The sequence below is a fragment of the Schistocerca gregaria genome, unplaced genomic scaffold (genome assembly GCF_023897955.1).
Source record: "Schistocerca gregaria isolate iqSchGreg1 unplaced genomic scaffold, iqSchGreg1.2 ptg000891l, whole genome shotgun sequence".
Lineage (NCBI taxonomy): Eukaryota > Metazoa > Arthropoda > Insecta > Orthoptera > Acrididae > Schistocerca > Schistocerca gregaria.
The window spans coordinates 32,755-53,832 of NW_026062252.1; the positions used below are offsets into that span (position 1 = coordinate 32,755).

A 21,078-nucleotide genomic window follows, 5' to 3' on the forward strand; every position below is an offset into this window, starting at 1 on the left:
CGTCCAGCGCCGTGGCATCCTCTCGAGAGAATGCTACAAACGCTGAATCCTGCGCTGCACTGCTTAAAAATGACGCCCGAACGCGATCGTCTAAGTAGTGTTGCGGCGCACGCACGCGACGACTCTTGCCAAAGGACGCGAAATGTGCGTAGAGACGCTGTCTGGATGCGCTCGCCTACCCCGTAATGCGCCTGCTGCTGCGACCACCTTCAGCCGCCGCCGACAGGCGGGAAGCAGACACAGCGCGGCGTGCGCGGAAGAAAACCGTGCGGTGGTGGTGTAATGGTCAGCATAGTTGCCTTCCAAGCAGTTGATCCGGGTTCGATTCCCGGCCACCGCAGCCTGCGTTTTACTTCTGCGTATGAGTACTTTTGCCACGCGTCATTAAATTAATGTTTCTTTCCTCCTCTTACTGGCTGCAGGCCACCCTATATTGTGTGCGTCGATTCCGCTTGAGTCTCGACTTGTCTCGACTTTGCTCGGCTGACGCGAGAGCTGACGCTCTCCAATCGGCCTATATCAGAAGGACAAGCACGCGAAACGACTGAGAGAGGTATGGCGAGGCGGGCACAACATTACTTATGCCTCAAGTAAAGACCTGCTGCCTGTTATCGTGCATTGTGTGATTTTACATGTTCTGTCAGACAAATTCAGTTTTATTACTAGCACATTTCTTTTTTTCTTTGTTGAAAATTTTACAACACGCTCCTTCATTTCACTGTGGCCGCACGGCGCGACTTGGCATACCGAGAGGCAAAACGTGGCGCCAGTGCCCTAGACCGAATAGCGCTGCAGCTCCGAAACCGACGAGAAAAGAGAAATACGAATTGAAACTGTCGGCAGCGCCCTGTGTTCGCAGGCGGTCACCCGCCCAAGCACTGACAACGCCCAGCGTCGCGCAGTAGCGGTGATCGGACGACAAACTGTGTGTTCAGCGTGCTGTGACCTGTGAAGTGTTTTAGCGCGTCCCGACAAGTCGCTTTCGGGTCCCCTATCAGCTCCCACACAATGTGACGATTTCTTTGTCACCATACTTGCCCGGGGAAATCGGCGTTGCCTTTTTGAAGTAGTAAAATGGAAGTGGCCCGTGGGGGGATCGAACCCACGACCTTCGCGTTATTAGCACGACGCTCTAACCAACTGAGCTAACGGGCCTCGGTGCACTCCGTCTTCCAGCGCTTAGACGGAGTGGCTCTGCGTATTTACAGGTAACATTTCTATGGTAGCAGTCCAACAGTGGACCAGGGTCTCTTCTCCCTTTATTCCGCTGCTCGTAGTAATTTCATTGCGTGCCCGTTTCTCTCGACTGTTTTCAGCTCACGTTTATGAACCAGTAGCTATAACGCGAGGAGGACGTGAAACAGCATTTCGCAGGGTCCAAACTTGTCGTGATTTGTTCCGAAAAAATTACATTCCGGTACCGGGAATCGAACCCGGGCCTCCTGGGTGAAAGCCAGGTATCCTAGCCACTAGACCACACCGGACGCGCACGCTTATTTTTGGGGTTTACACCCCCTCCACTGGCTTTCCGTGTCGCACTTTCCCTGTTTGCGAGCATCTTTTCGCTCTCCCATGCCGAGGCGCGCATGGCAAAAGTCACAGTCCGTTGCTTTTGGCCTCGTTGTTACAGGGGTAGGAGGAAAAGCAAAGCTGTGAGTAGTAATATTTATTTACTTATTTCGCAAGTAAAGACCTGCAGCCTGTCATTATATAGCAGGTCATACACTGTGTGACTTTACATGTTATATCATACGAAATTCAGTTTTATTACTAGTACATTTTTTCTTGAAAATTTCACAAAAGAACTGCAAGTAGTAATAACGGGAAGTAAGCATTTTCACGCTGAGTTGTTGAAGCCTTATGGATAACAAACTACAAGCTGTTTTGCTCCTTCGCAAGCCCAGAGCCGTCAATTTAGCTGTGAACGGAAGTAAATTAAATGCCCCGGGTGAGGATCGAACTCACGACCTTAAGATTATGAGACTTACGCGCTGCCTACTGCGCTACCGAGGCACGTGATGGCCAAACCTTCTGGAATCTCGGCAAGTAGCAAATACTAGTGGTAGAGAGTCTGCACTTGCTGGCTCATTTCTTCTGTTACTACACGTGCATTCCCGGCGCTGCAGGCAACTTGCGATGATAGGCCGACGCCAGTATGCACAATAGCACGCAGGAGTCCAAACGAGAAGACGTGCGCGCTGCGTGTTTGGTTGTTTCCACACGGAATCCCGCGGTTCATTCTCGTGGCCCACGCACTTCGAGTGCGAAGGACACGCAGCTCCACTATCGGGGAAAAAACAAAATGATGCATCGGCCGGGAATCGAACCCGGGCCGCCCGCGTGGCAGGCGAGCATTCTACCACTGAACCACCGATGCTCAGCTAGTTTGCAGCTTCCTTGTGCTTTCCGCGGCAGACGTCTGAAGGGAAAGTGGGACTGCCGTCCAGCGCCGTGGCATCCTCTCGAGAGAATGCTACAAACGCTGAATCCTGCGCTGCACTGCTTAAAAATGACGCCCGAACGCGATCGTCTAAGTAGTGTTGCGGCGCACGCACGCGACGACTCTTGCCAAAGGACGCGAAATGTGCGTAGAGACGCTGTCTGGATGCGCTCGCCTACCCCGTAATGCGCCTGCTGCTGCGACCACCTTCAGCCGCCGCCGACAGGCGGGAAGCAGACACAGCGCGGCGTGCGCGGAAGAAAACCGTGCGGTGGTGGTGTAATGGTCAGCATAGTTGCCTTCCAAGCAGTTGATCCGGGTTCGATTCCCGGCCACCGCAGCCTGCGTTTTACTTCTGCGTATGAGTACTTTTGCCACGCGTCATTAAATTAATGTTTCTTTCCTCCTCTTACTGGCTGCAGGCCACCCTATATTGTGTGCGTCGATTCCGCTTGAGTCTCGACTTGTCTCGACTTTGCTCGGCTGACGCGAGAGCTGACGCTCTCCAATCGGCCTATATCAGAAGGACAAGCACGCGAAACGACTGAGAGAGGTATGGCGAGGCGGGCACAACATTACTTATGCCTCAAGTAAAGACCTGCTGCCTGTTATCGTGCATTGTGTGATTTTACATGTTCTGTCAGACAAATTCAGTTTTATTACTAGCACATTTCTTTTTTTCTTTGTTGAAAATTTTACAACACGCTCCTTCATTTCACTGTGGCCGCACGGCGCGACTTGGCATACCGAGAGGCAAAACGTGGCGCCAGTGCCCTAGACCGAATAGCGCTGCAGCTCCGAAACCGACGAGAAAAGAGAAATACGAATTGAAACTGTCGGCAGCGCCCTGTGTTCGCAGGCGGTCACCCGCCCAAGCACTGACAACGCCCAGCGTCGCGCAGTAGCGGTGATCGGACGACAAACTGTGTGTTCAGCGTGCTGTGACCTGTGAAGTGTTTTAGCGCGTCCCGACAAGTCGCTTTCGGGTCCCCTATCAGCTCCCACACAATGTGACGATTTCTTTGTCACCATACTTGCCCGGGGAAATCGGCGTTGCCTTTTTGAAGTAGTAAAATCGAAGTGGCCCGTGGGGGGATCGAACCCACGACCTTCGCGTTATTAGCACGACGCTCTAACCAACTGAGCTAACGGGCCTCGGTGCACTCCGTCTTCCAGCGCTTAGACGGAGTGGCTCTGCGTATTTACAGGTAACATTTCTATGGTAGCAGTCCAACAGTGGACCAGGGTCTCTTCTCCCTTTATTCCGCTGCTCGTAGTAATTTCATTGCGTGCCCGTTTCTCTCGACTGTTTTCAGCTCACGTTTATGAACCAGTAGCTATAACGCGAGGAGGACGTGAAACAGCATTTCGCAGGGTCCAAACTTGTCGTGATTTGTTCCGAAAAAATTACATTCCGGTACCGGGAATCGAACCCGGGCCTCCTGGGTGAAAGCCAGGTATCCTAGCCACTAGACCACACCGGACGCGCACGCTTATTTTTGGGGTTTACACCCCCTCCACTGGCTTTCCGTGTCGCACTTTCCCTGTTTGCGAGCATCTTTTCGCTCTCCCATGCCGAGGCGCGCATGGCAAAAGTCACAGTCCGTTGCTTTTGGCCTCGTTGTTACAGGGGTAGGAGGAAAAGCAAAGCTGTGAGTAGTAATATTTATTTACTTATTTCGCAAGTAAAGACCTGCAGCCTGTCATTATATAGCAGGTCATACACTGTGTGACTTTACATGTTATATCATACGAAATTCAGTTTTATTACTAGTACATTTTTTCTTGAAAATTTCACAAAAGAACTGCAAGTAGTAATAACGGGAAGTAAGCATTTTCACGCTGAGTTGTTGAAGCCTTATGGATAACAAACTACAAGCTGTTTTGCTCCTTCGCAAGCCCAGAGCCGTCAATTTAGCTGTGAACGGAAGTAAATTAAATGCCCCGGGTGAGGATCGAACTCACGACCTTAAGATTATGAGACTTACGCGCTGCCTACTGCGCTACCGAGGCACGTGATGGCCAAACCTTCTGGAATCTCGGCAAGTAGCAAATACTAGTGGTAGAGAGTCTGCACTTGCTGGCTCATTTCTTCTGTTACTACACGTGCATTCCCGGCGCTGCAGGCAACTTGCGATGATAGGCCGACGCCAGTATGCACAATAGCACGCAGGAGTCCAAACGAGAAGACGTGCGCGCTGCGTGTTTGGTTGTTTCCACACGGAATCCCGCGGTTCATTCTCGTGGCCCACGCACTTCGAGTGCGAAGGACACGCAGCTCCACTATCGGGGAAAAAACAAAATGATGCATCGGCCGGGAATCGAACCCGGGCCGCCCGCGTGGCAGGCGAGCATTCTACCACTGAACCACCGATGCTCAGCTAGTTTGCAGCTTCCTTGTGCTTTCCGCGGCAGACGTCTGAAGGGAAAGTGGGACTGCCGTCCAGCGCCGTGGCATCCTCTCGAGAGAATGCTACAAACGCTGAATCCTGCGCTGCACTGCTTAAAAATGACGCCCGAACGCGATCGTCTAAGTAGTGTTGCGGCGCACGCACGCGACGACTCTTGCCAAAGGACGCGAAATGTGCGTAGAGACGCTGTCTGGATGCGCTCGCCTACCCCGTAATGCGCCTGCTGCTGCGACCACCTTCAGCCGCCGCCGACAGGCGGGAAGCAGACACAGCGCGGCGTGCGCGGAAGAAAACCGTGCGGTGGTGGTGTAATGGTCAGCATAGTTGCCTTCCAAGCAGTTGATCCGGGTTCGATTCCCGGCCACCGCAGCCTGCGTTTTACTTCTGCGTATGAGTACTTTTGCCACGCGTCATTAAATTAATGTTTCTTTCCTCCTCTTACTGGCTGCAGGCCACCCTATATTGTGTGCGTCGATTCCGCTTGAGTCTCGACTTGTCTCGACTTTGCTCGGCTGACGCGAGAGCTGACGCTCTCCAATCGGCCTATATCAGAAGGACAAGCACGCGAAACGACTGAGAGAGGTATGGCGAGGCGGGCACAACATTACTTATGCCTCAAGTAAAGACCTGCTGCCTGTTATCGTGCATTGTGTGATTTTACATGTTCTGTCAGACAAATTCAGTTTTATTACTAGCACATTTCTTTTTTTCTTTGTTGAAAATTTTACAACACGCTCCTTCATTTCACTGTGGCCGCACGGCGCGACTTGGCATACCGAGAGGCAAAACGTGGCGCCAGTGCCCTAGACCGAATAGCGCTGCAGCTCCGAAACCGACGAGAAAAGAGAAATACGAATTGAAACTGTCGGCAGCGCCCTGTGTTCGCAGGCGGTCACCCGCCCAAGCACTGACAACGCCCAGCGTCGCGCAGTAGCGGTGATCGGACGACAAACTGTGTGTTCAGCGTGCTGTGACCTGTGAAGTGTTTTAGCGCGTCCCGACAAGTCGCTTTCGGGTCCCCTATCAGCTCCCACACAATGTGACGATTTCTTTGTCACCATACTTGCCCGGGGAAATCGGCGTTGCCTTTTTGAAGTAGTAAAATCGAAGTGGCCCGTGGGGGGATCGAACCCACGACCTTCGCGTTATTAGCACGACGCTCTAACCAACTGAGCTAACGGGCCTCGGTGCACTCCGTCTTCCAGCGCTTAGACGGAGTGGCTCTGCGTATTTACAGGTAACATTTCTATGGTAGCAGTCCAACAGTGGACCAGGGTCTCTTCTCCCTTTATTCCGCTGCTCGTAGTAATTTCATTGCGTGCCCGTTTCTCTCGACTGTTTTCAGCTCACGTTTATGAACCAGTAGCTATAACGCGAGGAGGACGTGAAACAGCATTTCGCAGGGTCCAAACTTGTCGTGATTTGTTCCGAAAAAATTACATTCCGGTACCGGGAATCGAACCCGGGCCTCCTGGGTGAAAGCCAGGTATCCTAGCCACTAGACCACACCGGACGCGCACGCTTATTTTTGGGGTTTACACCCCCTCCACTGGCTTTCCGTGTCGCACTTTCCCTGTTTGCGAGCATCTTTTCGCTCTCCCATGCCGAGGCGCGCATGGCAAAAGTCACAGTCCGTTGCTTTTGGCCTCGTTGTTACAGGGGTAGGAGGAAAAGCAAAGCTGTGAGTAGTAATATTTATTTACTTATTTCGCAAGTAAAGACCTGCAGCCTGTCATTATATAGCAGGTCATACACTGTGTGACTTTACATGTTATATCATACGAAATTCAGTTTTATTACTAGTACATTTTTTCTTGAAAATTTCACAAAAGAACTGCAAGTAGTAATAACGGGAAGTAAGCATTTTCACGCTGAGTTGTTGAAGCCTTATGGATAACAAACTACAAGCTGTTTTGCTCCTTCGCAAGCCCAGAGCCGTCAATTTAGCTGTGAACGGAAGTAAATTAAATGCCCCGGGTGAGGATCGAACTCACGACCTTAAGATTATGAGACTTACGCGCTGCCTACTGCGCTACCGAGGCACGTGATGGCCAAACCTTCTGGAATCTCGGCAAGTAGCAAATACTAGTGGTAGAGAGTCTGCACTTGCTGGCTCATTTCTTCTGTTACTACACGTGCATTCCTGGCGCTGCAGGCAACTTGCGATGATAGGCCGACGCCAGTATGCACAATAGCACGCAGGAGTCCAAACGAGAAGACGTGCGCGCTGCGTGTTTGGTTGTTTCCACACGGAATCCCGCGGTTCATTCTCGTGGCCCACGCACTTCGAGTGCGAAGGACACGCAGCTCCACTATCGGGGAAAAAACAAAATGATGCATCGGCCGGGAATCGAACCCGGGCCGCCCGCGTGGCAGGCGAGCATTCTACCACTGAACCACCGATGCTCAGCTAGTTTGCAGCTTCCTTGTGCTTTCCGCGGCAGACGTCTGAAGGGAAAGTGGGACTGCCGTCCAGCGCCGTGGCATCCTCTCGAGAGAATGCTACAAACGCTGAATCCTGCGCTGCACTGCTTAAAAATGACGCCCGAACGCGATCGTCTAAGTAGTGTTGCGGCGCACGCACGCGACGACTCTTGCCAAAGGACGCGAAATGTGCGTAGAGACGCTGTCTGGATGCGCTCGCCTACCCCGTAATGCGCCTGCTGCTGCGACCACCTTCAGCCGCCGCCGACAGGCGGGAAGCAGACACAGCGCGGCGTGCGCGGAAGAAAACCGTGCGGTGGTGGTGTAATGGTCAGCATAGTTGCCTTCCAAGCAGTTGATCCGGGTTCGATTCCCGGCCACCGCAGCCTGCGTTTTACTTCTGCGTATGAGTACTTTTGCCACGCGTCATTAAATTAATGTTTCTTTCCTCCTCTTACTGGCTGCAGGCCACCCTATATTGTGTGCGTCGATTCCGCTTGAGTCTCGACTTGTCTCGACTTTGCTCGGCTGACGCGAGAGCTGACGCTCTCCAATCGGCCTATATCAGAAGGACAAGCACGCGAAACGACTGAGAGAGGTATGGCGAGGCGGGCACAACATTACTTATGCCTCAAGTAAAGACCTGCTGCCTGTTATCGTGCATTGTGTGATTTTACATGTTCTGTCAGACAAATTCAGTTTTATTACTAGCACATTTCTTTTTTTCTTTGTTGAAAATTTTACAACACGCTCCTTCATTTCACTGTGGCCGCACGGCGCGACTTGGCATACCGAGAGGCAAAACGTGGCGCCAGTGCCCTAGACCGAATAGCGCTGCAGCTCCGAAACCGACGAGAAAAGAGAAATACGAATTGAAACTGTCGGCAGCGCCCTGTGTTCGCAGGCGGTCACCCGCCCAAGCACTGACAACGCCCAGCGTCGCGCAGTAGCGGTGATCGGACGACAAACTGTGTGTTCAGCGTGCTGTGACCTGTGAAGTGTTTTAGCGCGTCCCGACAAGTCGCTTTCGGGTCCCCTATCAGCTCCCACACAATGTGACGATTTCTTTGTCACCATACTTGCCCGGGGAAATCGGCGTTGCCTTTTTGAAGTAGTAAAATCGAAGTGGCCCGTGGGGGGATCGAACCCACGACCTTCGCGTTATTAGCACGACGCTCTAACCAACTGAGCTAACGGGCCTCGGTGCACTCCGTCTTCCAGCGCTTAGACGGAGTGGCTCTGCGTATTTACAGGTAACATTTCTATGGTAGCAGTCCAACAGTGGACCAGGGTCTCTTCTCCCTTTATTCCGCTGCTCGTAGTAATTTCATTGCGTGCCCGTTTCTCTCGACTGTTTTCAGCTCACGTTTATGAACCAGTAGCTATAACGCGAGGAGGACGTGAAACAGCATTTCGCAGGGTCCAAACTTGTCGTGATTTGTTCCGAAAAAATTACATTCCGGTACCGGGAATCGAACCCGGGCCTCCTGGGTGAAAGCCAGGTATCCTAGCCACTAGACCACACCGGACGCGCACGCTTATTTTTGGGGTTTACACCCCCTCCACTGGCTTTCCGTGTCGCACTTTCCCTGTTTGCGAGCATCTTTTCGCTCTCCCATGCCGAGGCGCGCATGGCAAAAGTCACAGTCCGTTGCTTTTGGCCTCGTTGTTACAGGGGTAGGAGGAAAAGCAAAGCTGTGAGTAGTAATATTTATTTACTTATTTCGCAAGTAAAGACCTGCAGCCTGTCATTATATAGCAGGTCATACACTGTGTGACTTTACATGTTATATCATACGAAATTCAGTTTTATTACTAGTACATTTTTTCTTGAAAATTTCACAAAAGAACTGCAAGTAGTAATAACGGGAAGTAAGCATTTTCACGCTGAGTTGTTGAAGCCTTATGGATAACAAACTACAAGCTGTTTTGCTCCTTCGCAAGCCCAGAGCCGTCAATTTAGCTGTGAACGGAAGTAAATTAAATGCCCCGGGTGAGGATCGAACTCACGACCTTAAGATTATGAGACTTACGCGCTGCCTACTGCGCTACCGAGGCACGTGATGGCCAAACCTTCTGGAATCTCGGCAAGTAGCAAATACTAGTGGTAGAGAGTCTGCACTTGCTGGCTCATTTCTTCTGTTACTACACGTGCATTCCCGGCGCTGCAGGCAACTTGCGATGATAGGCCGACGCCAGTATGCACAATAGCACGCAGGAGTCCAAACGAGAAGACGTGCGCGCTGCGTGTTTGGTTGTTTCCACACGGAATCCCGCGGTTCATTCTCGTGGCCCACGCACTTCGAGTGCGAAGGACACGCAGCTCCACTATCGGGGAAAAAACAAAATGATGCATCGGCCGGGAATCGAACCCGGGCCGCCCGCGTGGCAGGCGAGCATTCTACCACTGAACCACCGATGCTCAGCTAGTTTGCAGCTTCCTTGTGCTTTCCGCGGCAGACGTCTGAAGGGAAAGTGGGACTGCCGTCCAGCGCCGTGGCATCCTCTCGAGAGAATGCTACAAACGCTGAATCCTGCGCTGCACTGCTTAAAAATGACGCCCGAACGCGATCGTCTAAGTAGTGTTGCGGCGCACGCACGCGACGACTCTTGCCAAAGGACGCGAAATGTGCGTAGAGACGCTGTCTGGATGCGCTCGCCTACCCCGTAATGCGCCTGCTGCTGCGACCACCTTCAGCCGCCGCCGACAGGCGGGAAGCAGACACAGCGCGGCGTGCGCGGAAGAAAACCGTGCGGTGGTGGTGTAATGGTCAGCATAGTTGCCTTCCAAGCAGTTGATCCGGGTTCGATTCCCGGCCACCGCAGCCTGCGTTTTACTTCTGCGTATGAGTACTTTTGCCACGCGTCATTAAATTAATGTTTCTTTCCTCCTCTTACTGGCTGCAGGCCACCCTATATTGTGTGCGTCGATTCCGCTTGAGTCTCGACTTGTCTCGACTTTGCTCGGCTGACGCGAGAGCTGACGCTCTCCAATCGGCCTATATCAGAAGGACAAGCACGCGAAACGACTGAGAGAGGTATGGCGAGGCGGGCACAACATTACTTATGCCTCAAGTAAAGACCTGCTGCCTGTTATCGTGCATTGTGTGATTTTACATGTTCTGTCAGACAAATTCAGTTTTATTACTAGCACATTTCTTTTTTTCTTTGTTGAAAATTTTACAACACGCTCCTTCATTTCACTGTGGCCGCACGGCGCGACTTGGCATACCGAGAGGCAAAACGTGGCGCCAGTGCCCTAGACCGAATAGCGCTGCAGCTCCGAAACCGACGAGAAAAGAGAAATACGAATTGAAACTGTCGGCAGCGCCCTGTGTTCGCAGGCGGTCACCCGCCCAAGCACTGACAACGCCCAGCGTCGCGCAGTAGCGGTGATCGGACGACAAACTGTGTGTTCAGCGTGCTGTGACCTGTGAAGTGTTTTAGCGCGTCCCGACAAGTCGCTTTCGGGTCCCCTATCAGCTCCCACACAATGTGACGATTTCTTTGTCACCATACTTGCCCGGGGAAATCGGCGTTGCCTTTTTGAAGTAGTAAAATCGAAGTGGCCCGTGGGGGGATCGAACCCACGACCTTCGCGTTATTAGCACGACGCTCTAACCAACTGAGCTAACGGGCCTCGGTGCACTCCGTCTTCCAGCGCTTAGACGGAGTGGCTCTGCGTATTTACAGGTAACATTTCTATGGTAGCAGTCCAACAGTGGACCAGGGTCTCTTCTCCCTTTATTCCGCTGCTCGTAGTAATTTCATTGCGTGCCCGTTTCTCTCGACTGTTTTCAGCTCACGTTTATGAACCAGTAGCTATAACGCGAGGAGGACGTGAAACAGCATTTCGCAGGGTCCAAACTTGTCGTGATTTGTTCCGAAAAAATTACATTCCGGTACCGGGAATCGAACCCGGGCCTCCTGGGTGAAAGCCAGGTATCCTAGCCACTAGACCACACCGGACGCGCACGCTTATTTTTGGGGTTTACACCCCCTCCACTGGCTTTCCGTGTCGCACTTTCCCTGTTTGCGAGCATCTTTTCGCTCTCCCATGCCGAGGCGCGCATGGCAAAAGTCACAGTCCGTTGCTTTTGGCCTCGTTGTTACAGGGGTAGGAGGAAAAGCAAAGCTGTGAGTAGTAATATTTATTTACTTATTTCGCAAGTAAAGACCTGCAGCCTGTCATTATATAGCAGGTCATACACTGTGTGACTTTACATGTTATATCATACGAAATTCAGTTTTATTACTAGTACATTTTTTCTTGAAAATTTCACAAAAGAACTGCAAGTAGTAATAACGGGAAGTAAGCATTTTCACGCTGAGTTGTTGAAGCCTTATGGATAACAAACTACAAGCTGTTTTGCTCCTTCGCAACCCCAGAGCCGTCAATTTAGCTGTGAACGTAAGTAAATTAAATGCCCCGGGTGAGGATCGAACTCACGACCTTAAGATTATGAGACTTACGCGCTGCCTACTGCGCTACCGAGGCGCTGCCTACTGCCAAACCTTCTGGAATCTCGGCAAGTAGCAAATACTAGTGGTAGAGAGTCTGCACTTGCTGGCTCATTTCTTCTGTTACTACACGTGCATTCCCGGCGCTGCAGGCAACTTGCGATGATAGGCCGACGCCAGTATGCACAATAGCACGCAGGAGTCCAAACGAGAAGACGTGCGCGCTGCGTGTTTGGTTGTTTCCACACGGAATCCCGCGGTTCATTCTCGTGGCCCACGCACTTCGAGTGCGAAGGACACGCAGCTCCACTATCGGGGAAAAAACAAAATGATGCATCGGCCGGGAATCGAACCCGGGCCGCCCGCGTGGCAGGCGAGCATTCTACCACTGAACCACCGATGCTCAGCTAGTTTGCAGCTTCCTTGTGCTTTCCGCGGCAGACGTCTGAAGGGAAAGTGGGACTGCCGTCCAGCGCCGTGGCATCCTCTCGAGAGAATGCTACAAACGCTGAATCCTGCGCTGCACTGCTTAAAAATGACGCCCGAACGCGATCGTCTAAGTAGTGTTGCGGCGCACGCACGCGACGACTCTTGCCAAAGGACGCGAAATGTGCGTAGAGACGCTGTCTGGATGCGCTCGCCTACCCCGTAATGCGCCTGCTGCTGCGACCACCTTCAGCCGCCGCCGACAGGCGGGAAGCAGACACAGCGCGGCGTGCGCGGAAGAAAACCGTGCGGTGGTGGTGTAATGGTCAGCATAGTTGCCTTCCAAGCAGTTGATCCGGGTTCGATTCCCGGCCACCGCAGCCTGCGTTTTACTTCTGCGTATGAGTACTTTTGCCACGCGTCATTAAATTAATGTTTCTTTCCTCCTCTTACTGGCTGCAGGCCACCCTATATTGTGTGCGTCGATTCCGCTTGAGTCTCGACTTGTCTCGACTTTGCTCGGCTGACGCGAGAGCTGACGCTCTCCAATCGGCCTATATCAGAAGGACAAGCACGCGAAACGACTGAGAGAGGTATGGCGAGGCGGGCACAACATTACTTATGCCTCAAGTAAAGACCTGCTGCCTGTTATCGTGCATTGTGTGATTTTACATGTTCTGTCAGACAAATTCAGTTTTATTACTAGCACATTTCTTTTTTTCTTTGTTGAAAATTTTACAACACGCTCCTTCATTTCACTGTGGCCGCACGGCGCGACTTGGCATACCGAGAGGCAAAACGTGGCGCCAGTGCCCTAGACCGAATAGCGCTGCAGCTCCGAAACCGACGAGAAAAGAGAAATACGAATTGAAACTGTCGGCAGCGCCCTGTGTTCGCAGGCGGTCACCCGCCCAAGCACTGACAACGCCCAGCGTCGCGCAGTAGCGGTGATCGGACGACAAACTGTGTGTTCAGCGTGCTGTGACCTGTGAAGTGTTTTAGCGCGTCCCGACAAGTCGCTTTCGGGTCCCCTATCAGCTCCCACACAATGTGACGATTTCTTTGTCACCATACTTGCCCGGGGAAATCGGCGTTGCCTTTTTGAAGTAGTAAAATCGAAGTGGCCCGTGGGGGGATCGAACCCACGACCTTCGCGTTATTAGCACGACGCTCTAACCAACTGAGCTAACGGGCCTCGGTGCACTCCGTCTTCCAGCGCTTAGACGGAGTGGCTCTGCGTATTTACAGGTAACATTTCTATGGTAGCAGTCCAACAGTGGACCAGGGTCTCTTCTCCCTTTATTCCGCTGCTCGTAGTAATTTCATTGCGTGCCCGTTTCTCTCGACTGTTTTCAGCTCACGTTTATGAACCAGTAGCTATAACGCGAGGAGGACGTGAAACAGCATTTCGCAGGGTCCAAACTTGTCGTGATTTGTTCCGAAAAAATTACATTCCGGTACCGGGAATCGAACCCGGGCCTCCTGGGTGAAAGCCAGGTATCCTAGCCACTAGACCACACCGGACGCGCACGCTTATTTTTGGGGTTTACACCCCCTCCACTGGCTTTCCGTGTCGCACTTTCCCTGTTTGCGAGCATCTTTTCGCTCTCCCATGCCGAGGCGCGCATGGCAAAAGTCACAGTCCGTTGCTTTTGGCCTCGTTGTTACAGGGGTAGGAGGAAAAGCAAAGCTGTGAGTAGTAATATTTATTTACTTATTTCGCAAGTAAAGACCTGCAGCCTGTCATTATATAGCAGGTCATACACTGTGTGACTTTACATGTTATATCATACGAAATTCAGTTTTATTACTAGTACATTTTTTCTTGAAAATTTCACAAAAGAACTGCAAGTAGTAATAACGGGAAGTAAGCATTTTCACGCTGAGTTGTTGAAGCCTTATGGATAACAAACTACAAGCTGTTTTGCTCCTTCGCAACCCCAGAGCCGTCAATTTAGCTGTGAACGGAAGTAAATTAAATGCCCCGGGTGAGGATCGAACTCACGACCTTAAGATTATGAGACTTACGCGCTGCCTACTGCGCTACCGAGGCACGTGATGGCCAAACCTTCTGGAATCTCGGCAAGTAGCAAATACTAGTGGTAGAGAGTCTGCACTTGCTGGCTCATTTCTTCTGTTACTACACGTGCATTCCTGGCGCTGCAGGCAACTTGCGATGATAGGCCGACGCCAGTATGCACAATAGCACGCAGGAGTCCAAACGAGAAGACGTGCGCGCTGCGTGTTTGGTTGTTTCCACACGGAATCCCGCGGTTCATTCTCGTGGCCCACGCACTTCGAGTGCGAAGGACACGCAGCTCCACTATCGGGGAAAAAACAAAATGATGCATCGGCCGGGAATCGAACCCGGGCCGCCCGCGTGGCAGGCGAGCATTCTACCACTGAACCACCGATGCTCAGCTAGTTTGCAGCTTCCTTGTGCTTTCCGCGGCAGACGTCTGAAGGGAAAGTGGGACTGCCGTCCAGCGCCGTGGCATCCTCTCGAGAGAATGCTACAAACGCTGAATCCTGCGCTGCACTGCTTAAAAATGACGCCCGAACGCGATCGTCTAAGTAGTGTTGCGGCGCACGCACGCGACGACTCTTGCCAAAGGACGCGAAATGTGCGTAGAGACGCTGTCTGGATGCGCTCGCCTACCCCGTAATGCGCCTGCTGCTGCGACCACCTTCAGCCGCCGCCGACAGGCGGGAAGCAGACACAGCGCGGCGTGCGCGGAAGAAAACCGTGCGGTGGTGGTGTAATGGTCAGCATAGTTGCCTTCCAAGCAGTTGATCCGGGTTCGATTCCCGGCCACCGCAGCCTGCGTTTTACTTCTGCGTATGAGTACTTTTGCCACGCGTCATTAAATTAATGTTTCTTTCCTCCTCTTACTGGCTGCAGGCCACCCTATATTGTGTGCGTCGATTCCGCTTGAGTCTCGACTTGTCTCGACTTTGCTCGGCTGACGCGAGAGCTGACGCTCTCCAATCGGCCTATATCAGAAGGACAAGCACGCGAAACGACTGAGAGAGGTATGGCGAGGCGGGCACAACATTACTTATGCCTCAAGTAAAGACCTGCTGCCTGTTATCGTGCATTGTGTGATTTTACATGTTCTGTCAGACAAATTCAGTTTTATTACTAGCACATTTCTTTTTTTCTTTGTTGAAAATTTTACAACACGCTCCTTCATTTCACTGTGGCCGCACGGCGCGACTTGGCATACCGAGAGGCAAAACGTGGCGCCAGTGCCCTAGACCGAATAGCGCTGCAGCTCCGAAACCGACGAGAAAAGAGAAATACGAATTGAAACTGTCGGCAGCGCCCTGTGTTCGCAGGCGGTCACCCGCCCAAGCACTGACAACGCCCAGCGTCGCGCAGTAGCGGTGATCGGACGACAAACTGTGTGTTCAGCGTGCTGTGACCTGTGAAGTGTTTTAGCGCGTCCCGACAAGTCGCTTTCGGGTCCCCTATCAGCTCCCACACAATGTGACGATTTCTTTGTCACCATACTTGCCCGGGGAAATCGGCGTTGCCTTTTTGAAGTAGTAAAATCGAAGTGGCCCGTGGGGGGATCGAACCCACGACCTTCGCGTTATTAGCACGACGCTCTAACCAACTGAGCTAACGGGCCTCGGTGCACTCCGTCTTCCAGCGCTTAGACGGAGTGGCTCTGCGTATTTACAGGTAACATTTCTATGGTAGCAGTCCAACAGTGGACCAGGGTCTCTTCTCCCTTTATTCCGCTGCTCGTAGTAATTTCATTGCGTGCCCGTTTCTCTCGACTGTTTTCAGCTCACGTTTATGAACCAGTAGCTATAACGCGAGGAGGACGTGAAACAGCATTTCGCAGGGTCCAAACTTGTCGTGATTTGTTCCGAAAAAATTACATTCCGGTACCGGGAATCGAACCCGGGCCTCCTGGGTGAAAGCCAGGTATCCTAGCCACTAGACCACACCGGACGCGCACGCTTATTTTTGGGGTTTACACCCCCTCCACTGGCTTTCCGTGTCGCACTTTCCCTGTTTGCGAGCATCTTTTCGCTCTCCCATGCCGAGGCGCGCATGGCAAAAGTCACAGTCCGTTGCTTTTGGCCTCGTTGTTACAGGGGTAGGAGGAAAAGCAAAGCTGTGAGTAGTAATATTTATTTACTTATTTCGCAAGTAAAGACCTGCAGCCTGTCATTATATAGCAGGTCATACACTGTGTGACTTTACATGTTATATCATACGAAATTCAGTTTTATTACTAGTACATTTTTTCTTGAAAATTTCACAAAAGAACTGCAAGTAGTAATAACGGGAAGTAAGCATTTTCACGCTGAGTTGTTGAAGCCTTATGGATAACAAACTACAAGCTGTTTTGCTCCTTCGCAACCCCAGAGCCGTCAATTTAGCTGTGAACGGAAGTAAATTAAATGCCCCGGGTGAGGATCGAACTCACGACCTTAAGATTATGAGACTTACGCGCTGCCTACTGCGCTACCGAGGCACGTGATGGCCAAACCTTCTGGAATCTCGGCAAGTAGCAAATACTAGTGGTAGAGAGTCTGCACTTGCTGGCTCATTTCTTCTGTTACTACACGTGCATTCCCGGCGCTGCAGGCAACTTGCGATGATAGGCCGACGCCAGTATGCACAATAGCACGCAGGAGTCCAAACGAGAAGACGTGCGCGCTGCGTGTTTGGTTGTTTCCACACGGAATCCCGCGGTTCATTCTCGTGGCCCACGCACTTCGAGTGCGAAGGACACGCAGCTCCACTATCGGGGAAAAAACAAAATGATGCATCGGCCGGGAATCGAACCCGGGCCGCCCGCGTGGCAGGCGAGCATTCTACCACTGAACCACCGATGCTCAGCTAGTTTGCAGCTTCCTTGTGCTTTCCGCGGCAGACGTCTGAAGGGAAAGTGGGACTGCCGTCCAGCGCCGTGGCATCCTCTCGAGAGAATGCTACAAACGCTGAATCCTGCGCTGCACTGCTTAAAAATGACGCCCGAACGCGATCGTCTAAGTAGTGTTGCGGCGCACGCACGCGACGACTCTTGCCAAAGGACGCGAAATGTGCGTAGAGACGCTGTCTGGATGCGCTCGCCTACCCCGTAATGCGCCTGCTGCTGCGACCACCTTCAGCCGCCGCCGACAGGCGGGAAGCAGACACAGCGCGGCGTGCGCGGAAGAAAACCGTGCGGTGGTGGTGTAATGGTCAGCATAGTTGCCTTCCAAGCAGTTGATCCGGGTTCGATTCCCGGCCACCGCAGCCTGCGTTTTACTTCTGCGTATGAGTACTTTTGCCACGCGTCATTAAATTAATGTTTCTTTCCTCCTCTTACTGGCTGCAGGCCACCCTATATTGTGTGCGTCGATTCCGCTTGAGTCTCGACTTGTCTCGACTTTGCTCGGCTGACGCGAGAGCTGACGCTCTCCAATCGGCCTATATCAGAAGGACAAGCACGCGAAACGACTGAGAGAGGTATGGCGAGGCGGGCACAACATTACTTATGCCTCAAGTAAAGACCTGCTGCCTGTTATCGTGCATTGTGTGATTTTACATGTTCTGTCAGACAAATTCAGTTTTATTACTAGCACATTTCTTTTTTTCTTTGTTGAAAATTTTACAACACGCTCCTTCATTTCACTGTGGCCGCACGGCGCGACTTGGCATACCGAGAGGCAAAACGTGGCGCCAGTGCCCTAGACCGAATAGCGCTGCAGCTCCGAAACCGACGAGAAAAGAGAAATACGAATTGAAACTGTCGGCAGCGCCCTGTGTTCGCAGGCGGTCACCCGCCCAAGCACTGACAACGCCCAGCGTCGCGCAGTAGCGGTGATCGGACGACAAACTGTGTGTTCAGCGTGCTGTGACCTGTGAAGTGTTTTAGCACGTCCCGACAAGTCGCTTTCGGGTCCCCTATCAGCTCCCACACAATGTGACGATTTCTTTGTCACCATACTTGCCCGGGGAAATCGGCGTTGCCTTTTTGAAGTAGTAAAATGGAAGTGGCCCGTGGGGGGATCGAACCCACGACCTTCGCGTTATTAGCACGACGCTCTAACCAACTGAGCTAACGGGCCTCGGTGCACTCCGTCTTCCAGCGCTTAGACGGAGTGGCTCTGCGTATTTACAGGTAACATTTCTATGGTAGCAGTCCAACAGTGGACCAGGGTCTCTTCTCCCTTTATTCCGCTGCTCGTAGTAATTTCATTGCGTGCCCGTTTCTCTCGACTGTTTTCAGCTCACGTTTATGAACCAGTAGCTATAACGCGAGGAGGACGTGAAACAGCATTTCGCAGGGTCCAAACTTGTCGTGATTTGTTCCGAAAAAATTACATTCCGGTACCGGGAATCGAACCCGGGCCTCCTGGGTGAAAGCCAGGTATCCTAGCCACTAGACCACACCGGACGCGCACGCTTATTTTTGGGGTTTACACCCCCTCCACTGGCTTTCCGTGTCGCACTTTCCCTGTTTGCGAGCATCTTTTCGCTCTCCCATGCCGAGGCGCGCATGGCAAAAGTCACAGTCCGTTGCTTTTGGCCTCGTTGTTACAGGGGTAGGAGGAAAAGCAAAGCTGTGAGTAGTAATATTTATTTACTTATTTCGCAAGTAAAGACCTGCAGCCTGTCATTATATAGCAGGTCATACACTGTGTGACTTTACATGTTATATCATACGAAATTCAGTTTTATTACTAGTACATTTTTTCTTGAAAATTTCACAAAAGAACTGCAAGTAGTAATAACGGGAAGTAAGCATTTTCACGCTGAGTTGTTGAAGCCTTATGGATAACAAACTACAAGCTGTTTTGCTCCTTCGCAACCCCAGAGCCGTCAATTTAGCTGTGAACGGAAGTAAATTAAATGCCCCGGGTGAGGATCGAACTCACGACCTTAAGATTATGAGACTTACGCGCTGCCTACTGCGCTACCGAGGCACGTGATGGCCAAACCTTCTGGAATCTCGGCAAGTAGCAAATACTAGTGGTAGAGAGTCTGCACTTGCTGGCTCATTTCTTCTGTTACTACACGTGCATTCCCGGCGCTGCAGGCAACTTGCGATGATAGGCCGACGCCAGTATGCACAATAGCACGCAGGAGTCCAAACGAGAAGACGTGCGCGCTGCGTGTTTGGTTGTTTCCACACGGAATCCCGCGGTTCATTCTCGTGGCCCACGCACTTCGAGTGCGAAGGACACGCAGCTCCACTATCGGGGAAAAAACAAAATGATGCATCGGCCGGGAATCGAACCCGGTCCGCCCGCGTGGCAGGCGAGCATTCTACCACTGAACCACCGATGCTCAGCTAGTTTGCAGCTTCCTTGTGCTTTCCGCGGCAGACGTCTGAAGGGAAAGTGGGACTGCCGTCCAGCGCCGTGGCATCCTCTCGAGAGAATGCTACAAACGCTGAATCCTGCGCTGCACTGCTTAAAAATGACGCCCGAACGCGATCGTCTAAGTAGTGTTGCGGCGCACGCACGCGACGACTCTTGCCAAAGGACGCGAAATGTGCGTAGAGACGCTGTCTGGATGCGCTCGCCTACCCCGTAATGCGCCTGCTGCTGCGACCACCTTCAGCCGCCGCCGACAGGCGGGAAGCAGACACAGCGCGGCGTGCGCGGAAGAAAACCGTGCGGTGGTGGTGTAATGGTCAGCATAGTTGCCTTCCAAGCAGTTGATCCGGGTTCGATTCCCGGCCACCGCAGCCTGCGTTTTACTTCTGCGTATGAGTACTTTTGCCACGCGTCATTAAATTAATGTTTCTTTCCTCCTCTTACTGGCTGCAGGCCACCCTATATTGTGTGCGTCGATTCCGCTTGAGTCTCGACTTGTCTCGACTTTGCTCGGCTGACGCGAGAGCTGACGCTCTCCAATCGGCCTATATCAGAAGGACAAGCACGCGAAACGACTGAGAGAGGTATGGCGAGGCGGGCACAACATTACTTATGCCTCAAGTAAAGACCTGCTGCCTGTTATCGTGCATTGTGTGATTTTACATGTTCTGTCAGACAAATTCAGTTTTATTACTAGCACATTTCTTTTTTTCTTTGTTGAAAATTTTACAACACGCTCCTTCATTTCACTGTGGCCGCACGGCGCGACTTGGCATACCGAGAGGCAAAACGTGGCGCCAGTGCCCTAGACCGAATAGCGCTGCAGCTCCGAAACCGACGAGAAAAGAGAAATACGAATTGAAACTGTCGGCAGCGCCCTGTGTTCGCAGGCGGTCACCCGCCCAAGCACTGACAACGCCCAGCGTCGCGCAGTAGCGGTGATCGGACGACAAACTGTGTGTTCAGCGTGCTGTGACCTGTGAAGTGTTTTAGCACGTCCCGACAAGTCGCTTTCGGGTCCCCTATCAGCTCCCACACAATGTGACGATTTCTTTGTCACCATACTTGCCCGGGGAAATCGGCGTTGCCTTTTTGAAGTAGTAAAATGGAAGTGGCCCGTGGGGGGATCGAACCCACGACCTTCGCGTTATTAGCACGACGCTCTAACCAACTGAGCTAACGGGCCTCGGTGCACTCCGTCTTCCAGCGCTTAGACGGAGTGGCTCTGCGTATTTACAGGTAACATTTCTATGGTAGCAGTCCAACAGTGGACCAGGGTCTCTTCTCCCTTTATTCCGCTGCTCGTAGTAATTTCATTGCGTGCCCGTTTCTCTCGACTGTTTTCAGCTCACGTTTATGAACCAGTAGCTATAACGCGAGGAGGACGTGAAACAGCATTTCGCAGGGTCCAAACTTGTCGTGATTTGTTCCGAAAAAATTACATTCCGGTACCGGGAATCGAACCCGGGCCTCCTGGGTGAAAGCCAGGTATCCTAGCCACTAGACCACACCGGACGCGCACGCTTATTTTTGGGGTTTACACCCCCTCCACTGGCTTTCCGTGTCGCACTTTCCCTGTTTGCGAGC

The 21,078-nt window shown here is 52.1% G+C and overlaps 43 non-coding genes across 43 annotated transcripts; 9 read left to right on the plus strand and 34 right to left on the minus strand.

Moving 5' to 3' along the window:
• Window positions 1-268: 268 nt before the first annotated feature.
• On the plus strand, window positions 269-340 carry Trnag-ucc (transfer RNA glycine (anticodon UCC)). The gene has a single exon. It is a non-coding gene; the product is annotated as a tRNA-Gly (tRNA).
• A 741-nt stretch (window positions 341-1,081) lies between these two features.
• Trnai-aau (transfer RNA isoleucine (anticodon AAU)) lies at window positions 1,082-1,155 on the minus strand. The gene has a single exon. It is a non-coding gene; the product is annotated as a tRNA-Ile (tRNA).
• A 257-nt stretch (window positions 1,156-1,412) lies between these two features.
• Trnae-uuc (transfer RNA glutamic acid (anticodon UUC)) lies at window positions 1,413-1,484 on the minus strand. The gene has a single exon. It is a non-coding gene; the product is annotated as a tRNA-Glu (tRNA).
• A 456-nt stretch (window positions 1,485-1,940) lies between these two features.
• Window positions 1,941-2,013, minus strand: Trnam-cau (transfer RNA methionine (anticodon CAU)). The gene has a single exon. It is a non-coding gene; the product is annotated as a tRNA-Met (tRNA).
• Window positions 2,014-2,306: 293 nt separating this feature from the next.
• Window positions 2,307-2,377, minus strand: Trnag-gcc (transfer RNA glycine (anticodon GCC)). Its single transcript has one exon. It is a non-coding gene; the product is annotated as a tRNA-Gly (tRNA).
• Window positions 2,378-2,708: 331 nt separating this feature from the next.
• On the plus strand, window positions 2,709-2,780 carry Trnag-ucc (transfer RNA glycine (anticodon UCC)). Its single transcript has one exon. It is a non-coding gene; the product is annotated as a tRNA-Gly (tRNA).
• Window positions 2,781-3,521: 741 nt separating this feature from the next.
• Window positions 3,522-3,595, minus strand: Trnai-aau (transfer RNA isoleucine (anticodon AAU)). The gene has a single exon. It is a non-coding gene; the product is annotated as a tRNA-Ile (tRNA).
• A 257-nt stretch (window positions 3,596-3,852) lies between these two features.
• Window positions 3,853-3,924, minus strand: Trnae-uuc (transfer RNA glutamic acid (anticodon UUC)). The gene has a single exon. It is a non-coding gene; the product is annotated as a tRNA-Glu (tRNA).
• A 456-nt stretch (window positions 3,925-4,380) lies between these two features.
• On the minus strand, window positions 4,381-4,453 carry Trnam-cau (transfer RNA methionine (anticodon CAU)). The gene has a single exon. It is a non-coding gene; the product is annotated as a tRNA-Met (tRNA).
• A 293-nt stretch (window positions 4,454-4,746) lies between these two features.
• Window positions 4,747-4,817, minus strand: Trnag-gcc (transfer RNA glycine (anticodon GCC)). Its single transcript has one exon. It is a non-coding gene; the product is annotated as a tRNA-Gly (tRNA).
• A 331-nt stretch (window positions 4,818-5,148) lies between these two features.
• Window positions 5,149-5,220, plus strand: Trnag-ucc (transfer RNA glycine (anticodon UCC)). Its single transcript has one exon. It is a non-coding gene; the product is annotated as a tRNA-Gly (tRNA).
• A 741-nt stretch (window positions 5,221-5,961) lies between these two features.
• Window positions 5,962-6,035, minus strand: Trnai-aau (transfer RNA isoleucine (anticodon AAU)). The gene has a single exon. It is a non-coding gene; the product is annotated as a tRNA-Ile (tRNA).
• A 257-nt stretch (window positions 6,036-6,292) lies between these two features.
• Window positions 6,293-6,364, minus strand: Trnae-uuc (transfer RNA glutamic acid (anticodon UUC)). Its single transcript has one exon. It is a non-coding gene; the product is annotated as a tRNA-Glu (tRNA).
• A 456-nt stretch (window positions 6,365-6,820) lies between these two features.
• Window positions 6,821-6,893, minus strand: Trnam-cau (transfer RNA methionine (anticodon CAU)). Its single transcript has one exon. It is a non-coding gene; the product is annotated as a tRNA-Met (tRNA).
• Window positions 6,894-7,186: 293 nt separating this feature from the next.
• On the minus strand, window positions 7,187-7,257 carry Trnag-gcc (transfer RNA glycine (anticodon GCC)). The gene has a single exon. It is a non-coding gene; the product is annotated as a tRNA-Gly (tRNA).
• Window positions 7,258-7,588: 331 nt separating this feature from the next.
• Trnag-ucc (transfer RNA glycine (anticodon UCC)) lies at window positions 7,589-7,660 on the plus strand. Its single transcript has one exon. It is a non-coding gene; the product is annotated as a tRNA-Gly (tRNA).
• A 741-nt stretch (window positions 7,661-8,401) lies between these two features.
• Window positions 8,402-8,475, minus strand: Trnai-aau (transfer RNA isoleucine (anticodon AAU)). The gene has a single exon. It is a non-coding gene; the product is annotated as a tRNA-Ile (tRNA).
• Window positions 8,476-8,732: 257 nt separating this feature from the next.
• On the minus strand, window positions 8,733-8,804 carry Trnae-uuc (transfer RNA glutamic acid (anticodon UUC)). Its single transcript has one exon. It is a non-coding gene; the product is annotated as a tRNA-Glu (tRNA).
• A 456-nt stretch (window positions 8,805-9,260) lies between these two features.
• On the minus strand, window positions 9,261-9,333 carry Trnam-cau (transfer RNA methionine (anticodon CAU)). The gene has a single exon. It is a non-coding gene; the product is annotated as a tRNA-Met (tRNA).
• Window positions 9,334-9,626: 293 nt separating this feature from the next.
• On the minus strand, window positions 9,627-9,697 carry Trnag-gcc (transfer RNA glycine (anticodon GCC)). The gene has a single exon. It is a non-coding gene; the product is annotated as a tRNA-Gly (tRNA).
• A 331-nt stretch (window positions 9,698-10,028) lies between these two features.
• Window positions 10,029-10,100, plus strand: Trnag-ucc (transfer RNA glycine (anticodon UCC)). The gene has a single exon. It is a non-coding gene; the product is annotated as a tRNA-Gly (tRNA).
• A 741-nt stretch (window positions 10,101-10,841) lies between these two features.
• Trnai-aau (transfer RNA isoleucine (anticodon AAU)) lies at window positions 10,842-10,915 on the minus strand. Its single transcript has one exon. It is a non-coding gene; the product is annotated as a tRNA-Ile (tRNA).
• A 257-nt stretch (window positions 10,916-11,172) lies between these two features.
• Window positions 11,173-11,244, minus strand: Trnae-uuc (transfer RNA glutamic acid (anticodon UUC)). Its single transcript has one exon. It is a non-coding gene; the product is annotated as a tRNA-Glu (tRNA).
• A 456-nt stretch (window positions 11,245-11,700) lies between these two features.
• On the minus strand, window positions 11,701-11,773 carry Trnam-cau (transfer RNA methionine (anticodon CAU)). The gene has a single exon. It is a non-coding gene; the product is annotated as a tRNA-Met (tRNA).
• Window positions 11,774-12,068: 295 nt separating this feature from the next.
• Window positions 12,069-12,139, minus strand: Trnag-gcc (transfer RNA glycine (anticodon GCC)). Its single transcript has one exon. It is a non-coding gene; the product is annotated as a tRNA-Gly (tRNA).
• A 331-nt stretch (window positions 12,140-12,470) lies between these two features.
• Trnag-ucc (transfer RNA glycine (anticodon UCC)) lies at window positions 12,471-12,542 on the plus strand. The gene has a single exon. It is a non-coding gene; the product is annotated as a tRNA-Gly (tRNA).
• Window positions 12,543-13,283: 741 nt separating this feature from the next.
• Trnai-aau (transfer RNA isoleucine (anticodon AAU)) lies at window positions 13,284-13,357 on the minus strand. The gene has a single exon. It is a non-coding gene; the product is annotated as a tRNA-Ile (tRNA).
• Window positions 13,358-13,614: 257 nt separating this feature from the next.
• On the minus strand, window positions 13,615-13,686 carry Trnae-uuc (transfer RNA glutamic acid (anticodon UUC)). The gene has a single exon. It is a non-coding gene; the product is annotated as a tRNA-Glu (tRNA).
• Window positions 13,687-14,142: 456 nt separating this feature from the next.
• On the minus strand, window positions 14,143-14,215 carry Trnam-cau (transfer RNA methionine (anticodon CAU)). Its single transcript has one exon. It is a non-coding gene; the product is annotated as a tRNA-Met (tRNA).
• Window positions 14,216-14,508: 293 nt separating this feature from the next.
• Window positions 14,509-14,579, minus strand: Trnag-gcc (transfer RNA glycine (anticodon GCC)). Its single transcript has one exon. It is a non-coding gene; the product is annotated as a tRNA-Gly (tRNA).
• A 331-nt stretch (window positions 14,580-14,910) lies between these two features.
• Trnag-ucc (transfer RNA glycine (anticodon UCC)) lies at window positions 14,911-14,982 on the plus strand. The gene has a single exon. It is a non-coding gene; the product is annotated as a tRNA-Gly (tRNA).
• Window positions 14,983-15,723: 741 nt separating this feature from the next.
• Window positions 15,724-15,797, minus strand: Trnai-aau (transfer RNA isoleucine (anticodon AAU)). The gene has a single exon. It is a non-coding gene; the product is annotated as a tRNA-Ile (tRNA).
• Window positions 15,798-16,054: 257 nt separating this feature from the next.
• Window positions 16,055-16,126, minus strand: Trnae-uuc (transfer RNA glutamic acid (anticodon UUC)). The gene has a single exon. It is a non-coding gene; the product is annotated as a tRNA-Glu (tRNA).
• Window positions 16,127-16,582: 456 nt separating this feature from the next.
• On the minus strand, window positions 16,583-16,655 carry Trnam-cau (transfer RNA methionine (anticodon CAU)). The gene has a single exon. It is a non-coding gene; the product is annotated as a tRNA-Met (tRNA).
• Window positions 16,656-16,948: 293 nt separating this feature from the next.
• Window positions 16,949-17,019, minus strand: Trnag-gcc (transfer RNA glycine (anticodon GCC)). Its single transcript has one exon. It is a non-coding gene; the product is annotated as a tRNA-Gly (tRNA).
• A 331-nt stretch (window positions 17,020-17,350) lies between these two features.
• Trnag-ucc (transfer RNA glycine (anticodon UCC)) lies at window positions 17,351-17,422 on the plus strand. The gene has a single exon. It is a non-coding gene; the product is annotated as a tRNA-Gly (tRNA).
• A 741-nt stretch (window positions 17,423-18,163) lies between these two features.
• On the minus strand, window positions 18,164-18,237 carry Trnai-aau (transfer RNA isoleucine (anticodon AAU)). Its single transcript has one exon. It is a non-coding gene; the product is annotated as a tRNA-Ile (tRNA).
• A 257-nt stretch (window positions 18,238-18,494) lies between these two features.
• On the minus strand, window positions 18,495-18,566 carry Trnae-uuc (transfer RNA glutamic acid (anticodon UUC)). The gene has a single exon. It is a non-coding gene; the product is annotated as a tRNA-Glu (tRNA).
• A 456-nt stretch (window positions 18,567-19,022) lies between these two features.
• On the minus strand, window positions 19,023-19,095 carry Trnam-cau (transfer RNA methionine (anticodon CAU)). Its single transcript has one exon. It is a non-coding gene; the product is annotated as a tRNA-Met (tRNA).
• Window positions 19,096-19,388: 293 nt separating this feature from the next.
• On the minus strand, window positions 19,389-19,459 carry Trnag-gcc (transfer RNA glycine (anticodon GCC)). Its single transcript has one exon. It is a non-coding gene; the product is annotated as a tRNA-Gly (tRNA).
• Window positions 19,460-19,790: 331 nt separating this feature from the next.
• Window positions 19,791-19,862, plus strand: Trnag-ucc (transfer RNA glycine (anticodon UCC)). Its single transcript has one exon. It is a non-coding gene; the product is annotated as a tRNA-Gly (tRNA).
• A 741-nt stretch (window positions 19,863-20,603) lies between these two features.
• Window positions 20,604-20,677, minus strand: Trnai-aau (transfer RNA isoleucine (anticodon AAU)). The gene has a single exon. It is a non-coding gene; the product is annotated as a tRNA-Ile (tRNA).
• Window positions 20,678-20,934: 257 nt separating this feature from the next.
• On the minus strand, window positions 20,935-21,006 carry Trnae-uuc (transfer RNA glutamic acid (anticodon UUC)). The gene has a single exon. It is a non-coding gene; the product is annotated as a tRNA-Glu (tRNA).
• Between the last annotated feature and the right edge of the window lie 72 nt (window positions 21,007-21,078).